The sequence below is a fragment of the Stomoxys calcitrans genome, chromosome 4 (genome assembly GCF_963082655.1).
Source record: "Stomoxys calcitrans chromosome 4, idStoCalc2.1, whole genome shotgun sequence".
NCBI classification, from domain to species: domain Eukaryota; kingdom Metazoa; phylum Arthropoda; class Insecta; order Diptera; family Muscidae; genus Stomoxys; species Stomoxys calcitrans.
This window is the reverse complement of record NC_081555.1, coordinates 17369000-17387074: the sequence shown is the minus strand read 5'-3', so window position 1 is coordinate 17387074 and position 18075 is coordinate 17369000. Positions and strand designations below refer to the sequence as shown.

The 18075-nt window shown below is 39.7% G+C and overlaps 1 protein-coding gene and 1 long non-coding RNA gene across 4 annotated transcripts in view; one reads left to right on the top strand and one right to left on the bottom strand.

Annotated features, from left to right (window-relative positions):
• The window catches only part of LOC106084121 (fizzy-related protein homolog), a 77190-nt gene that overhangs the window by 10375 nt on the left and 48740 nt on the right, over window positions 1-18075 (bottom strand). The gene's annotated exons all lie outside the window — the stretch shown is intronic.
• Window positions 1-18075, top strand: part of LOC106084123 (uncharacterized) — a 122731-nt gene that overhangs the window by 88819 nt on the left and 15837 nt on the right. Inside the window, exon 4 of one of the 3 annotated variants that reach the window (XR_001220754.2) lies at window positions 16087-16748. The exons of 1 other annotated variant lie outside the window; for it this stretch is intronic. This is a non-coding gene — a long non-coding RNA (uncharacterized LOC106084123). The remainder of the gene's footprint in view (window positions 1-16086; window positions 16749-18075) is intronic. One more of the 3 variants, XR_009397965.1, reaches the window with a different exon arrangement.

The window sequence follows — 18075 nt, the reverse complement described above, 5'->3', positions numbered from 1 at the left end:
TGGTAAAGGGTATTATACCTAAACTTTCTTTAGGGGACAGGTACCAAAACTACCCTTTCCTTAGGGAAAGGGCACTAAAACTGCCCGTTCCTTTGGAGAAGGGCACTAAAACTACCCTTTTCCAAACGAAAGGGCAATAAAACTACTCTTTCCCAAAGGAAAGGGTAGTAAAACTGCCCTTTCCCAAAGGAAAGGGTACTAAAACTACACTCTCCCAACGAAAATGTTACTGAAACGACCCTTCACCAAAGGGAAGGGCACTTAAACTACCCTTTTCCAAAGAAAGGGTCACTAAACTGCCCCTTCCTTTGGGAAAGATTAGTTTTAGTGCCCTTTCGGAAAGGATAGTTTTAGTACCCTTTTCTTTGGGAAAGGGTAGTTTAATTGCCCTTTCCTTTGGGAAAGTGTAGTTCTAGTGCCTTTTCCTTTGGGAAATGCTAGTTTTAGTGCCCCTTCCTTTGGAAAAGGGTAGTTTCAGTGCCCCTTCCTTTAGGAAAATGTACCCTAAACAGGGTACTAAAACAACCTTTTACCAAAGGAAAGGGTACTAAAACTGCCCTTTCCAAGAGGAAAGGGTACTTAAACTACACTCTCCCAACGAAAAGGTTACTTAAACGACCCTTTACCAAAGGAAAGGATTCTAAAACTACCCTTTCCAAAGGAAGAGGCACTAAAACTACCCTTTTCCAAAGAAAGGGACACAAAAACTGCCATTTCCTTTGGGAAATGGTAGTTTTAGTGACCATTCCTTTAGGAACTGGTAGTCATAGTGACCCTCCCTTTGGAAAAGGGTAATTTTAGTGCCCCTTCCTTTGATAAAGAGTAGTTTAAGCTTCCTTTTCGTTGAGTTTCAACACCCTTTTCGTAGGAAAGGGTAGTTTTAGTACCCTTTTCTTTGGGAAAGGGTAGTTGAAGTGCCCCTTCCTTTGGGAAAGTTTAGTTCTAGTGCCCTTTTGTCTGGAAAAGGGTAGTTTTAGTGCCCTTTCGTCTGGAAAAGGGTAGTTTTAGTGCCCTTTCGTCTGGAAAAGGGTAGTTTTAGTGCCCTTTCGTCTGGAAAAGGGTAGTTTTAGTGCCCTTTCGTCTGGAAAAGGGTAGTTTTAGTGCCCTTTCGTCTGGAAAAGGGAAGTTTTAGTGCCCTTTCGTCTGGAAAAGGGTAGTTTTAGTGCCCTTTTCTTTGGGAAAGGGTAGTTTCAGTACCCTTTCCTTTGGTAAGGGGTATTATACCTAAACTTTCTTTAGGTATCAGGTACCAAAACTACCCTTTCCTAAGGGAAAGGGCACTAAAACTGCCCGTTCCTTAGGAGAAGGGCACTAAAACTCCCCTTTTATAAACGAAAGGGCAATAAAACTACTCTTTCCCAAAGGAAAATGTAGTAAAACTGCCCTTTCCCAAAGGAAAGGGTAGTAAAACTGCCTTTTCCCAAAGGAAAGGGTACTAAAACTACACTCTCTCAACGAAAATGTTACTGAAGCGTCCCTTCACCAAAGGAAAGGGCACTTAAACTACCCTTTTCCAAAGAAAGGGGCACTAAACTGCCCCTTCCTTTGGGAAAGGTTAGTTTTAGTGCCCTTTCGTCTAGAAAAGGGTAGTTTGAGGGCCCTTTTCTATCGGAAAGGATAGTTTTAGTACCCTTTTCTTTGGGAAAGGGTAGTTTAATTGCCCTTTCCTTTGGGAAAGTGTAGTTCTAGTGCACTTTCCTTTGGGAAATGCTAGTTTTAGTGCCCCTTCCTTTGGAAAAGGGTAGTTTCAGTGCCCCTTCCTTTGGGAAAATGTACCCTAAACAGGGAAAATGTTACTGAAACGACCCTCCACCAAAGGAAAGGGCACTTAAACTACCCTTTTCCAAAGAAAGGGGCACTAAACTGCCCCTTCCTTTGGGAAAGATAAGTTTTAGTGCCTTTTCGTTTGGAAAAGGGTAGTTTGAGGGCCCTTTTCTATCGGAAAGGATAGTTTTAGTACCCTTTTCTTTGGGAAAGGGTAGTTTAATTGCCCTTTCCTTTGGGAAAGTGTAGTTCTAGTGCCCTTTCCTTTGGGAAATGCTAGTTTTAATGCCCCTTCCTTTGGAAAAGGGTAGTTTCAGTGCCCCTTCCTTTAGGAAAATGTACCCTAAACAGGGTACTAAAAAAACCTTTTACCATGGGAAAGGGTACTAAAACTGCCCTTTCCAAGAGGAAAGGGTACTAAAACTACACTCTCCCAACGAAAAGGTTACTTAAACGACCCTTTACCAAAGGAAAGGGTACTAAAACTACTAAAACAACCTATTACCAAAGGAAAGGGTACTAAAACTGCCCCTTCCAAGAGGAAAGGTTACTAAAACTACACTCTCCCAACGAAAAGGTTACTTAAACGACCCTTTACCAAAGGAAAGAGTACTAAAACTACCCTTTCCAAAGGAAGAGGCACTAAAACTACCCTTTTCCAAAGAAAGGGACACAAAAACTGCCATTTCCTTTGGGAAATGGTAGTTTTAGTGACCATTCCTTTAGGAAATGGTAGTCATAGTGACCCTCCCTTTGGAAAAGGGTAATTTTAGTGCCCCTTCCTTTGATAAAGAGTAGTTTAAGCTTCCTTTTCGTTGAGTTTCAACACCCTTTTCGTAGGAAAGGGTAGTTTTAGTACCCTTTTCTTTGGGAAAGGGTAGTTGAAGGGCCCTTTTCTTTGGGAAAGTGTAGTTCTAGTGCCCCTCCTTTGGGAAAGGGTAGTTTGAGTGCCCTTTCATCTGGAAAAGGGTAGTTGTAGTGCCCTTTCGTCTGGAAAAGGGTAGTTTTAGTGCCCTTTCGTCTGGAAAAGGTTAGTTTTAGTGCCCTTTCGTCTGGAAAAGGGTAGTTTTAGTGCCCTTTCGTCTGGAAAAGGGTAGTTTTAGTGCCCATTCGTCTGGAAAAGGGTAGTTTTAGTGCCCTTTTCTTTGGGAAAGGGTAGTTTTAGTACCCTTTGCTTTGGTAAGGGGTATTATACCTAAACTTTCTTTAGGGGACAGGTACCAAAACTACCCTTTTCTTAGGGAAAGGGCACTAAAACTGCCCGTTCCTTAGGAGAAGGGCACTAAAACTACCATTTTCCAAACGAAAGGGCAATAAAACTACTCTTACCCAAAGGAAAATGTAGTAAAACTGCCCTTTCCCAAAGGAAAGGGTAGTAAAACTGCCCTTTCCCAAAGGAAAGGGTACTAAAACTACACTCTCCCAACGAAAATGTTACTGAAACGACCCTTCACCAAAGGAAAGGGCACTTAAACTACCCTTTTCCAAAGAAAGGGGCACTAAACTGCCCCTTCCTTTAGGAAAGGTTTGAGGGCCCTTTTCTATCGGAAAGGATAGTTTTAGTACCCTTTTCTTTGGGAAAGGGTAGTTTAATTGCCCTTTCCTTTGGGAAAGTGTAGTTCTAGTGCCCTTTCCTTTGGGAAATGCTAGTTTTAGTGCCCCTTCCTTTGGAAAAGGGTAGTTTCAGTGCCTCTTCCTTTGGGAAAATGTACCCTAAACAGGGTACTAAAACAACCTTTTACCAAAGGAAAGGGTACTAAAACTGCCCTTTTCAAGAGGAAAGGGTAATAAAACTACACTCTCCCAACGAAAAGGTTACTTAAACGACCCTTTACCAAAGGAAAGGGTACTAAAGCTACCCTTTCCCAAAGGAAGAGGCACTAAAACTACCCTTTTCCAAAGAAAGGGACACAAAAACTGCCATTTCCTTTGGGAAATGGTAGTTTTAGTGACCCTTCCTTTAGGAAATGGTAGTTATAGTGACCCTCCCTTTGGAAAAGGGTAATTTTAGTGCCCCTTCCTTTGATAAAGAGTAGTTTAAGCTTCCTTTTCGTTGAGTTTCAACACCCTTTTCGTAGGAAAGGGTAGTTTTAGTACCCTTTTCTTTGGGAAAGGGTAGTTGAAGTGCCCTTTCCTTTGGGAAAGTGTAGTTCTAGTGCCCCTCCTTTGAAAAAGGGTAGTTTTAGTGCCCTTTCGTCTGGAAAAGGGTAGTTTTAGTGCCCTTTCGTCTGGAAAAGGGTAGTTTTAGTGCCCTTTCGTCTGGAAAAGGGTAGTTTTAGTGCCCTTTCGTCTGGAAAAGGGTAGTTTGAAGGCCCTTTTCTATTGGAAAGGATAGTTTTAGTACCCTTTTCTTTGGGAAAGGGTAGTTTAATTGCCCTTTCATTTGGGAAAGTGTAGTTCTAGTGCCCTTTCCTTTGGGAAATGCTAGTTTTAGTGCCCCTTCCTTTGGAAAAGGGTAGTTTCAGTGCCCCTTCCTTTGGGAAAATGTACCCTAAACAGGGTACTAAAACAACCTTTTACCAAAGGAAAGGGTAGTAAAGCTGCCCTTTCCCTAAGGAAAGGGTACTAAAACTACACTCTCCCAACGAAAAGGTTACTTAAATGACCCTTTACCAAAGGAAAGGGTACTAAAACTAACCTTTCCCAAAGAAAGGGACACAAAAACTGCCATTTCCTTTGGGAAATGGTGGTTTTAGTGTCCTTTCCTTTAGGAAATGGTAGTTATAGTGTCCCTCCCTTTGAAAAAGGGTAATTTTAGTGCCCCTTCCTTTGATAAAGGGTAGTTTAAGCTTCCTTTTCGTTGAGTTTCAACACCCTTTTCGTAGGAAAGGGTAGTTTTAGTACCCTTTTCTTTGGGAAAGGGTAGTTGAAGTGCCCTTTCCTTTGGGAAAGTGTAGTTCTAGTGCCCCTCCTTTGGGAAAGGGTAGTTTTAGTGCCCTTTCGTCTGGAAAAGGCCATTCCCTTTGGGAAATGGTAGTTTTAGTGTCGCTTCCTTTAGGAAATGGTAGTTATAGTGTCCCTCCCTTTGGAAAAGGGTAATTTTAGTGCCCCTTCCTTTGATAAAGGGTAGTTTAAGCTTCCTTTTCGTTGATTTTCAACACCCTTTTCGTAGGAAAGGGTAGTTTTAGTACCCTTTTCTTTGGGAAAGGGTAGTTGAAGTGCCCTTTCCTTTGGAAAAGTGTAGTTCTAGTGCCCCTCCTTTGGGAAAGGGTAGTTTTAGTGCCCTTTCCTTTGGGAAATTGTAGTTCTAGTGCCCCTCCTTTGGGAAAGGGTAGTTTTAGTGCCCTTTCCTTTGGGAAATACTAGTTTTAGTGCCCCTTCCTTTGGAAAAGGGTAGTTTCAGTGCCCCTTCCTTTGGGAAAATGTACCCTAAACAGGGTAGTAAAACAACCTTTTACCAAAGGAAAGGGTGCTAAAACTGCCATTTCCAAGAGGAAAGGGTTCTAAAACTACACTCTCCCATCGAAAAGGTTACTTAAACGACCCTTTACCAAAGGAAAGGGTACTAAAACTACTAAAACACCCTTTTACCATAGGAAAGGGTACTAAAACTGCCCTTTCCAAGAGGAAAGGTTACTAAAACTACACTCTCCCAACGAAAAGGTTACTTAAACGACCCTTTACCAAAGGAAAGGGTACTAAAGCTACCCTTTCCCAAAGGAAGAGGCACTAAAACTACCCTTTTCCAAAGAAAGGGACACAAAAACTGCCATTTCCTTTGGGAAATGGTAGTTTTAGTGACCCTTCCTTTAGGAAATGGTAGTTATAGTGTCCCTCCCTTTGAAAAAGGGTAATTTTAGTGCCCCTTCCTTTGATAAAGGGTAGTTTAAGCTTCCTTTTCGTTGAGTTTCAACACCCTTTTCGTAGGAAAGGGTAGTTTTAGTACCCTTTTCTTTGGGAAAGGGTAGTTGAAGTGCCCTTTCCTTTGGGAAAGTGTAGTTCTAGTGCCCCTCCTTTGGGAAAGGGTAGTTTTAGCGTCCTTTCGTCTGGAAAAGGGTAGTTTTAGTGCCCTTTCGTCTGGAAAAGGGTAATTTTAGTGCCCTTTCGTCTGGAAAAGGGTAGTTTTAGTGCCCTTTCGTCTGGAAAAGGGTAGTTTTAGTGCCCTTTCATCTGGAAAAGGGTAGTTTTAGTGCCCTTTTCTTTGGGAAAGGGTAGTTTTAGTACCCTTTCCTTTGGTAAAGGGTATTATACCTAAACTTTCTTAAGGGAACAGGTACCAAAACTACCCTTTCCTTAGGGAAAGGGCACTAAAACTTCCCGTTCCTTAGGAGAAGGGCACTAAAACTACCCTTTCCTTAGAGGAAAGATCTGAAACCACCCTTTGCTTAGGGTAAGTGTATTAAAACTACCATTTGCCAAAGGAAAAGGTACCAAAACTACCCTTTCCCAGAAGAAAGAGTACCAAAACTACCCTCTCCCAACGAGAAGGGTGCTAAAACTACCTTTTCTCAACGTAAAGGATACTAAAATTACTCTTTCCCAAATTGAAGTGCACTAAAAATACCCTTTCCCAAAGGAAAGTGCACTAAAACTACCCTTTCCCAAAGGAAAGAGTACTCTTTCCTTAGAGGCAGGGTATTAAACCTACCCTTTCTTTAAGAGAAGGGTACTAAAACTACCCTTTTCTAAGGGGGAGTGCACTTAAACTACCCTTTTCCAAAGAAAAGGGAAATCAAACTACCCTTTCCCAACGAAAAGGGTACTAAAACTATCCTTTCCGATAGAAAAGGGCACCAAAACTACCCTTTCCTAAAGGAAAGGGCACCAAAGCTACCTTTTTCCCAAAGGAAGGGGAACTGAAACTACCCTTTTCTAAAGGAAGGGGCACTAAAACTAGCATTTCCCAAAGAAAAGGGCACTAGAACTACACTTTCCCAACGAAAAGGATCCTAAATTACTCTTTCCCAAATTAAAGGGCACTAAAAATACCCTTTCTCAAAGGAAGGTGCACTAAAGCAACCCTTTCCCAAAGGAAAGAATACACTTTCCTTAGAGGCAGGGTATTAAACCTACCCTTTCCTTAGAAGGGTACTAAAACTACACTTTTGTAAGGGGAAGAGCACTTAAACTACCCTTTCCCAAAGAAAAGGGTACTAAAACTACCCTTTCTCAAAGAAAAGGGTACTAAAACTACCCTTTCCCAAAGAAAAGGGTCTAAAACCACCCTTTCCCAAAGAAAAGGGTACTAAAACTACCCTTTCCCAAAGAAAAGGGCACTTAAACTACCCTTTTCCAAACGAAAGGGCAATAAAACTACTCTTTCCCAAAGGAAAGGGTACTAAAACTGCCATTTCCCAGAGGAAAGGGTACTAAAATTACACTTTCCCAACGAAAATGTTACTAAAACGACCCTTTACTATAGGAAAGGACACTAAAACTACCATTTTCCAAAGAAAGGGGAACTAAAACTGTCATTTCCTTTGGGAAATGGTAGTTTTAGTACCCCTTCCTTTTGAAAAGGGTAGTTTCAGTGTCCCTTCTTTTGGGAAAGGTTAGCTTTAGTGCCCTTTCATTTGGAAAAGGGTAGTTTTATTGCCCTTTCGTTTGGAAAGGGTACTAAAACTACCCTATCCTTTGCGGCATGGTATTATGCCTAAACTTTCTTTAGGGGACAGTTACAAAAACTACCCTTTCCTTAGATGAAGGATCTAAAACTGCCCTTTGCTTAGGGGAAGTGTATTAAAACTACCCTTTGGCAAGGAAAAGGTACCAAAACTACCCTTTCCCAGAAGAAAGAGTACCAAAACTACCCTTTACCAGAAGAAAGAGTACCAAAACTACCCTCTACCAACGAGAAGGGTGCTAAAACTATCTTTTCTCAACGTAAAGGATACTAAAATTACTCTTTCCCAAAGGAAAGGGCACTAAAAATACACTTTCCTAAAGGAAGTGCACTAAATCTACCCATTCCCAAAGGAAAGAGCATTCTTTCCTTAGAGGCAGGGTATTAAACCAACCCTTTCTTTAGGAGAAGGACACTCAAACAACCCTTTTCTAAGGGGAAAGGCACTTAAACTACCTTTTCCAAACAAAAGGGTTCAAAAATTACCCTTTCCCAAAGAAAAGGGTACTAAAAGGGCACTAAAACTACCCTTTTACAAACAGGAGCACAAAAACTGCCATTTCCTTTGGGAAATGGTAGTTAGGCACTAGAACTACCCTTGCACTTCCCCTAAGTTCAGTTTCCAAAAGAAAGAGTACTTAAACAACCTTTTACCAAAGGAAAGGGTACTAAAACTACATTCTCCCAACGAAAAGGTTACTAAAACGACCCTTTACCAAAGGAAAGGGTACTAAAACTACCCTTTCCCAAAGAAAGAGGCACTAAAACTACCCTTTTCCAAAGAACGGGGCACTAAAACTGCCATTTCCTTTGGGAGGGTCGTTTTAGGGCCCTTTTCTTTGCGAACGGATAGTTTTAGTAACCTTTTCTTTGGGAAAGGGTAGTTTAATTGCCCTTTCCTTTGGGAAAGTGTAATTCTAGTGCCCTTTCCTTTGGAAAATGCTAGTTTTAGTGTCCCTTCCTTTGGAAAAGGGTAGTTTTATTGCCCTTTCGTTTGGAAAAGTATAGTTTTAGTGCCCTTTTCTTTGAGACAGGGTAGTTTTAGTACCCTTTTCTTTGGGAAAGGGTACTTTTGTACCCAAAACTACCCTTTCCCAGAAAAAAGAGTACCAAAAACTACCCTCTCCCAACGAAAAGGGTGCTTAAACTACCTTTCTCAACGTAAAGGATACTAAAATTACTTTTTCCCAAACGAAAGGGCACTTAAACTATCTTTCCCAAGGAAAAGGGTACTAAAACTACCCTTTCCCAAAGGAAAGGCCACTAAAACTACCCTTTACCAAAGGAAAGTGCACTAAAACTACCCTTTCCCAAAGGAAACAGTACTCTTTCTTTACCTACCCTTTCTTTAGGAGAAGGGTACTAAAACTATCCTTTTCTAAGGGGAAGGGCACTTAAACTACTTTTTCCCAAAGGAAAGGGTACTAAAACTGCCCTTTTCTAGAGGAAAGGGTACTAAAACTACACTCTCCCAACGAAAAGGTTACTAAAACGACGGTTTACCAAAGGAAAGGGCACTAAAACTACCCTTTTTCAAAGAAAGGGGCACTAAAACTGCCATTTACTTTAGGAAGTGCTAGTTTTAGTGCCCCTTCCTTTGAAAAAGGGTAGTTTCAGTGCCCCTTCCTTTGGGAAAAGGTAGTTATATTGCCCCTTCCTTTGGGAAAGGGTAGTTTTAGTGCCCTTTCCTTTGGTAAACCGTCGTTTTAGTAACCTTTTCGTTGGGAGAGTGTAGTTTTAGTACCCTTTCCTCTGGGAAAGGGCAGTTTTAGTACCCTTTTCTTTGGGAAAGGGTAGTTTAATTGCCCTTTCCATTGAGAAAGAGTAGTTCTAGTGCCCTTTCCTTTGGGAAATGCTAGTTTTAGTGCCTCTTCCTTTGGAAAAGGGTAGTTTCAGTGCCCCTTTCTTTGGGAAAAGGTAGCTTTGGCGCCCTTTTCTTAAGGAAAGGGTAGTTTTAGTGTCCCTTCCTTTGAGAAAAGGTACCCTTCCATTGGTAGAGGGTAGCTTTAGTACCCTTCTTAAAAGCAAAGAGTAGTTAGGCACTAGAACTACCCTTTCCCAAAGGAAGGGGCACTAAAACTACCATTTCCTAAAGGAAAGGGTAATAGAACTATCCTTTCCCAAATAAAAGGTCACTAAAAATATCCTTTCCTAAAGGATAGGGCAGTAAAACTAGCCTTTCCCAAAGGGCACTTAAACTATAACTTCCCAAAGAAAAGGGCACTGGAACTACTCTTTCCAAAAGAAGAGGGCACTAAAAATATCCTTTCCTCAAAGGAAAAGGTACTACAACTACTCTTTCCCAAAGGAAAAGGTACTACAACTACCCTTTCTCAAAGAAAAGGGCACTAAAACTACCCTTTTCCAAAGAAAGGGCAATAAAACTACTCTTTCCCAAAGAAAAGGGTACTAAAACTACCCTTTCCCAAAGGAAAAGGCACTAAAACTACAATTTCCTAATAGAAAGGGTGCTAAAACTACCGTTTCCCCTATGAAATGTGAAGTTTTAGTACCCTTCCGATAAAAAGGGTAGTTTTAGTTTTTTTCCCTTAAGGAAGGGTAGTTTTAGTACCCTGCCTCTAAGGAAAGGTTAGTTTTAGTACCCTTCCACTAAAGAGAGGGTAGTTTTAGTACTCCTCCCCTAAGGAAAGGGTAGTATTAATACAAAAACTACAATTTCCTAAAGGAAAGAGTACTAATACTACCATTTCCAAAAGAAAGGGAACTACAACTACCCTTTACCAAAGGAAAAAGTGCTAAAAATACCCTCTCACAACGAAAAGGCTACCTTTTATCAACGAAAAGGATACAAAAACTACCCTTTCCCAAAGGAAGGGACACTAAAACTACCCTTTCCCAAAGGAAAGGGCACTAAAACTACACTTTCCCAAAGGAAGGGGCACTAGAACTATCCTTTCCCTACCCTTTCCCAACAGAAGAGGCACTAAAACTACCCTTTCCCAAAGAAAGGGGTACTAAAACTATACTTTCCTAGAGGAAAGAGTACAAAAACTACCCATTCCTAAAGGAAAGGGTCTTAAAACTACACTTTCCTATAGGAAAAGGCACTAAAACTATCCTTTCCCAAAGGAAAGTTTACAAAAAAAAACTACCATTTTCCAAAGGAAAGGGCATTAAAACTACTCTTTCACGAAAGGAAAGGGTACTAAAAGTACACTCTCTAAACGAAAAGGGTGCTTAAACCACAATTTTCCCAAAGGAAAGGGTACTAAAACTACCTTTCCGAAAGGAAGAGGTTCTAAAACTACCCTTTCCTAAAGGAAGGGGCACTAAAACTACCCTTTACCAAAGGAAAGGGTACTAAAAGTGCACTTTCCCAACAAAAGGGGCACTAAAACAAACATTTCCCAAAGAAAAGGGGACACAAGCTACCCTTTCCCAAAGAAAATGACACTTAACCTACCCTCTCCCAAAAGGAAAGGGTAAAAGTATCCTTTCCCAGAGGGAAGTGTACTTTCTCGCAGAAAAGGGTACTAAAACTACCCTTTCCCAAAGAGAGGGTACTAAAACCACCATTTCTCATAGATAAAGGAACTAAAATCTACCCTACCCAACGGAAAAGGTAATAAAGCTAACCTTTCCCAAAGGAAATGGTACTAAAATTACCCTTTCCCAATGGAAAAGGTACTAAAACTACCCTTTCCCAAAGGAAAGGGCATTAAAACTACCCTTTCACGAAAGGAAATGGTACTAAATGTACACTCTCTAAACGAAAAGGGTGCTTAAACCACCATTTTCCCAAAGGAAAGGGTACTAAAACTACCTTTCCGAAAGGAAGAGGTTCTAAAACTACCCTTTCCTAAAGGAAGGGGCACTAAAACTACCCTTTCCAAAGGAAGAACTACTAAAACTACACTTTCCGAAAGGAAAGGGCACTAAAACTACCCTTGCCCAAAAGAAAGTGTACCAAAACTACCCATTCCCAAACGAACGGTTACTAAATCTGTCCTTTTCAAAGGAAATGGTACTAAAACTACACTTTGCCAAAGAAAAGGGCACCTAAACTACCCTTTCCCAAAGGAACGAGCACTAAAACTACCCTTCCCGTAAGGAAAAGGTATTTTGAGTACCCTTCCCCGAAGAAAAGGCAGTTTTAGAACCCTCCCCTTAAGGAAAGGATAGTTTTAGTGTCCTTCCTATACGTAAAGGATAATTTCAGTACCCTTTCCCTAAGGACAGGGTAGTTTTTATTCCCTTCCTCTTAGAAAAGGGCACTAAAAATAGCCTTTCTCAAAGAAAAGGCACAACAACTAACCTTCTCAAAGGAAAGTTCACTACAGGAAAGGGTAGTTTTAGTACCGTTCCCCAAAGAAAAGGGTAGTTTTAGTAGGGCATAAAAACTACTTTTTTCCGAAGGAAGGGAGGAATGAAGTACTAAAACAACCCTTTCCCAAAAGAAAGGGTGCTAAAACTATTTTTTTATGGGAAAGGGTACTAAAACTGCTCCTTCCCAAAAGAAAGGTTACAAAAACTACCCTTTCCCAAAAGGAAGGGTACTAAACATACCCTTTCCCAAAGGAAAGGGTGCTAAATCTAGGCTTTCCTAGAGGAAAGGGCACTAAAACCACCCTTTTTCAAAAGAAAGGGTACTAAATAAAACTTATCTTTTTTAAAGGAAAGGGTTATAAAACTATACTTCCCTAAAGGAATGGGTACTAAAATTATACTCCCATAAAGGAAAGGGTACTAAAACATCCTTTCCCAAAATAAAGGGTACTAAAACTACCTTTTTCCAAAGGAAGGGACACTAAAACTACCCTTTTCCAAAGGAAAGGGTGGTATAACTACACTGTTTTATGAGAAAGGTTACTAAAACTGCCATTTCCCAAAAGAAAGGGTACCAAAACTATTTTTTAATGGGAAAGGGTACTTAAACTGCCCTGTCTCGAAGGAAAGGGTAATAAAACTACTCTTTCCCAATGGAAAGGCCACTAAGACTACATTTTCCAAAAGAAAATAACACTTAAACTACTCTTTCTCAAAGGAAAGGGCATTTAAACTACTCTTTCCCAAAGGAGAGGATACTTAAACTACCCTCTTCCAAAAGAAAAGGTACAAAAAGTTACCATTTCACAAAGGAAAAGGCGCTAAAACTACCCATTTCCAAAGGAAAGTGTACTCAAACTACACTTTTCTCAAGGAAAGGGCACTAAAACTACCCTTTCTAAATGGAAAGGGTGCTAAAATTACCCTTGCACAAATGTAAGGGTAATAAAACTTCACTTTCGTAACGGAAAGAGCACTAAAACTACAATTTCCCAAAGTAAAAGGCACTAAAACTACCCTTGACCAAAAGAAAGGCACTAAAACTACCTTTTTCCAAAGGAAAGGGCACAAAAACAATCCCTTTCCAAAGTAAAAAGAACTAAGACTACCCTTTTCCAAAAGAAAGTGTACTTAAACTACCCTTATCGAAAGGAAAGGACACTTAAACTGCCCTTTGCCAAAGGAAGGGACACTAAATCATCCCTTTCCCTAAGGAATGGGTAGTTTTAGTACCCTTCCCATAGGGAAAGGGTAGTTTCTGTGCCCTTCCCCTGAAGAAAGGGTAGTTTGAGTACCCTTCCCCTAAGGAAAAGGTTGGTTAGTATTTTTCCCCTAAAGAAAGGGTAATTTTAGTTATAGTTTCTCAAAGGAAAGGAAACTAAACATACACTTTTCCAAAGGAAAAGGCACTTAAACTACCTTTACCCAAGGGGAAAGGGCACTAAAACTAACTTTTTTCAAAGGAAAGTGCACTAAAACTACGCTTTCTCAGAGGAACGGGCACTAAAACTTCACATTCCTAAATGGAAGGGCACTACAACTACACTTTCTCAATGGAAAGGGTACTAAAGCTACCATTTCTCAAAGGAAAGGGTACTAAACCTATCCTTCCCCAAAGGAAAGACACTAAAACTTATCTTTCTTGAAGGAAATGGTACTTAAACTACCCCTTCCTAAAGGAAAGGGTACTAAATCTACACTTTCCTAAAGAAAAAGGCACTAAAACTACCCTTTCTCAATCGAAAGGATACTAAATCTACACTTCCCCAAAGGAAAGGGCAGCAAAACTTCCCTTTCCCAAAGGAAAAGGCACTAAAACTACCCTCTTTCAAATGAAAATTAACATAAACTACCATTTCCCAAATGAAAGGCACTAAAACTTATCTTTCTTGAAGGAAAGGGTACTTAAACTACCGCTTCCTAACGGAAAGGGTACTTTCCTAAAGAAAAGGTCACTAAAACTAGCCTTTCTCAAATGAAAGGGCACCAGAACTACCCTTTCTCAGGGGAAAGGGCACTAAAATTACCCTTTGCCAAAGGAAGGGTTACTAAAATTACCATTTCTCAAAGAAAGGGTACTAAAACTACTCTTTCCTTTTCTTTAGGAAGGGGTTGTTTACTACCCTTTTCTTTGGGAAAGGTCAGTTTTAGTACCCTCTTCTTTGGGAAAAGGGTAGTTTAAGCACCCTCTCTTTTAGGCAAAGGGTTGAGCACTCTTTTATTTGGGAAATAGTAATGTGAGTACCCTTTTCTTTGGGAAAGTGTAGTTTTAGTAAGGCAAAGGAAAAGTGTTCTTTTGGGATATAGTACTATAACTACCCTTTGCTTTAGAAAAGTGTAGGGATATTTTCCTTTTGGAAAGTTGATTTTCCTCTACTGGTTGTTTTTTTTTAATATTTAATACGATTTTTTAATGCTTAATAAAAACTTAATAACCAAACAAAGTAAGATCGTCATATGAAATAGATTTCCAGTTATTCATAACCATGTGATAGCTGCAATATTTTGTTTTTTTTTCTAAAAGTCGTCATTATGTATATTAAGATTGTATTTTCAAGTAGCTACATGGCTTTTCCATAAAACTGTGGTCGGTATGAAATTAAATCCAATAAATTCCCACAATAATCCAACACTTAAAAAACATCAAGCAAAAATTTGCACGTTGAATAGCAAATAACTTATGCGAAAATCTTAAACAAAAAACTGTTCGTTCCCATAGAATTGAATTACCCACAAAATTTAAGTGGCGTTAATCGTACGTACAATTCACACCAATCTGCATTTATCAATTTACATACACAAAAGGATAGAGAAGGTCTTGGAGTGGAAAAACCGCAGAACATAAGACTAATCACATTTCAAGACACTACTAAGCCCTAAGTAGATACAAAAAAAAATACTAAACCGCAATAGGAATTCTAGAAAAATTGTTGTCAGCAATCAAAAATACTGCCTAAAAGTGAAGAGGCAAACCCCAGAGAACTAAAATCTACTTTGAATTACTGATTTGAAATCCTCCATGGTGATTGATAGAAATGCCAAACCAGTTTTCCTTGCCCAAAAACGAAATGCCTCACAATGCCAAAGCATAGGCATAGGCCACAATAAACGAAAGTCAAATAGTACCGCAACTCTCCTGATGGCAAACAGCCAGTGTTCCAATGAAACAAAAGAAGCCCCGAAAACCATGAAAGAAAGATCAATTCATTTACTCTACCAGTGGCCATTCTGCGGGCACTTGTCCTCTTTGCTTTGCTTTGTTTGTCCCCCTCTTCTTGAGTCTCTAAAAAATGTAACAAACGACAAAAGCAAAAACCGTCTGTCTCTTGGTTGCACGTTTCATTTGCTGTTGAAATTATTTTTGGAGCCAATAACACGTTTTCATTTCGAAACTGCGTCGTATGTATGGATCTGTGTCTGTCTGTCTTCGCCACATTGTATTTGTTGAGTTTTGGAATTCATTAAGTGGGCGGCGCTTAATATACAACAGCAAACAAAAATAACGAAAAAAAGAGTTATTGACATTAAAAGCCGGCATTTTTAAAACTTTTTTTTTTGCTCACTTTTGGGTAAGAGAGGGAGATTTTAATGGATATCCAATAACTCGATTAAGATTGATGTGAACAAGAAAATTAAATAGACAAACACTAATACACGTTTGTTCAATTCGGCTGGGTCGAATGTTATATGCTCTCCATCATATATCACATTTGTCATGTACATTGCAAGGCTTAACTCTTGCGAATGATAGTGGCCTTGTTTTTTTTCTATTTGTCTATAAGGAATGCTTAAAATTTAAAGATCGGTTTAAAAGGGGCCCAATAAGGTAATGGGCCGATCGTGAAAATATCAGTATCAGGTTATGGACCGACTCTGATCAAACTTTGTACAAACTTTGGGGTTTCTTGTTATGAACTCCCTTTATCAATATTCTACCCACCACCGAAGGATGGGGGTATATTAATTTTGTCATTAGTTCTGCAACACATCGAAATATTCATTGCCGACCAAAAAGTATATATCGGGTTTTCCAATAAGGACTTCACAATTTTTTTTTTATTTAAACGCAAACTATTTGAGATATAGTATTTTTGACTTAGCTGCCAAAACAAGTGTTGCACTCATTTTGTGGCAGCAAAGCGAAATGTGGCAGTTATCCGATTTGCCCGCCTGCCAAAGAATTGGCTCTTAAGTGTAATTTTCATTCACATCTTTTATTACTTTTTATGTGAATATATGAGTAAAAAACCCAATTTTCTTCTTCTCTGTGTGTATGTTTGACAACTGAAGCATGACTTAGTTTCGAATTCTATTTTTTGTGACTGTTAAAAAAATTGTTGGTGGAAATGGCGATATCTTTCCAAATATTGTTGGTAGTTAAATAAAATTCGCACTTAAACGATTGGCCGTTAAAAAAGTTATTTGTATAGATAGTTGGAAAAAAAATAACTTTTTTTTAAATTTCTTTTCAGGTATAACAAATGCGCACTTAAACAATTGGCAGGTTAACCAAAATTACTGGATTTCAAAAAAAAAAAATGGTGTCATATAGAAGTACAATGAAAACATTTATAAATGCGGACACGGTTGCATCTGTCAATACATTGGACCCGATTTTCGATGACTCGGCCACACATTTCAGCCAAAACTGTCGCTATTTCCTGTTCAATGTGGGCTATGAGATCTACGTCGTTTGCTTGTTGGCATAGATGTCGTTTGCTTGTTGGCATAGACCATTGACTTGAAGAAGCCCCAAAGAAAATAGTCCAGATGCGTCAAATCGCACGAACGGGGCGGGGAATCGACTCGAGATAACACACTCATCAAACTTACTCTTCAATAAAACGATCGTGATATGTGCTGTGTGGCTAGTGGCACCATGCTGTTGAAACCAAATGTCGTCCATATATTCCAATTTAGGCCAAAAATAATCAGTGAGTATGGTGCGGTCACGTTGTCTATTTAAGGTAACATGGCGATTGGTATCGTCGATGAAGAAGTATGGCCCAATGACGCCGCCAGCATGCAAACCGCATCAAACAGCTGTTTTTAGAGGATGAATAGTTGATTCATGAAGCACATGTCGATTTTCACCGGACCAATAACGCATATTTCATGTCACCGTAGCGCAGAGGTTAGCATTGATGCTCGACACCTGAGATCGAACCCGCCAGAACATCAGAAATATTTTTCAGCGGTGTTAATCCCTTCCTAAAGCTGGAGACATTTGTGAGGAACTATGTAATTTGAAATAATGGTATGGCAGCCATGTACCAACTTCTCCCTAAAGAGATGTCTCACAGCTGCACGCCATTCGGACTCGGCTATATAGAAAGGAGGCCCCTTATCATTGAGATTAAACTTGAATCGAACAGCACTTATTGGTATGTGAGAAGTTTGCGCCTGTTCCTTAATGGAATGTTTATGCGCAAATTTGCATTGACAAAAACGAATGTTTTGCTTATTGACGAAGCCATTACCAAAAATGAGCTGAAGATGATTTTGCTCTTAAAGCAGCTGTCACAGACTCTGAATTTCGGTATTAAATTTTTATAATTAGATGTTGCACAGTGGGAGAAAAACGAAAAGAACTATGGTTAGAGCTCAGTTGCGAGATTGTGTGCAAAATTACAAGGCCCTAGGGTGAACGGGCGTCTTTTAGCAGGCCCTTAAACTTGGTCACCTCCTGCCAAATCTTCATTTGTGGTCCGACTTTCGAAATTTTTTTTCCTGGATAGACCTCAAATATCCCTAAAAGCCAGTAAGGAAGGACAAAAGTCGATCGGTGCCGACTGTATAATACCCTACACCTACACTATAAGTACAATGTGGGAGCAAGACCTATTCTGAACCAATTTTTATCGACCTCGTCGGATGTTCTCATATGGGTTATTAAACAATCCCCAACAAATTTGGAGCAAATATGTTCAAACGTACGGTTAACAAATGGCAAGGTAATTGCAAATTACCCAAAATCTGATGAACATGGGAGCTATATCTAAATCTGAACCGATTTCGAGCAAACTTCTGAGACATTGTGGTAGTCGTCGAGGAAAGCGTAGTGCAAGATTGTTCAATAAATGCGCTTGCAGTGGTTCTTGGAGTGAAAATCGGGCGATATACATATATGAGAGCTATATGTAAATCTCAGTCGATTCGCCAGTAATGTGGAGAATCATAAGAAAATCCTCCCTGCCAAATTTCGAGAGAACCGGTTAACAAATGAGCACTTTATTTCAATATTTCTCAAAATCGGACGAACACATATATGGGAGATATATCTAAATCTGAACCGATATAGAGCAAACTTCTCACATATTGTGGTCGTAGTCGAGGAAGGCGTTGTGCAAAAATTTGGCAAGATTGGTCAATGAATGGGCTTGCTGTAACTCTAGAAGTTAAAATCGGGCGATATGTATATATGAGAGCTATATCTAAATTTGAACCCATTTAGATAAAAT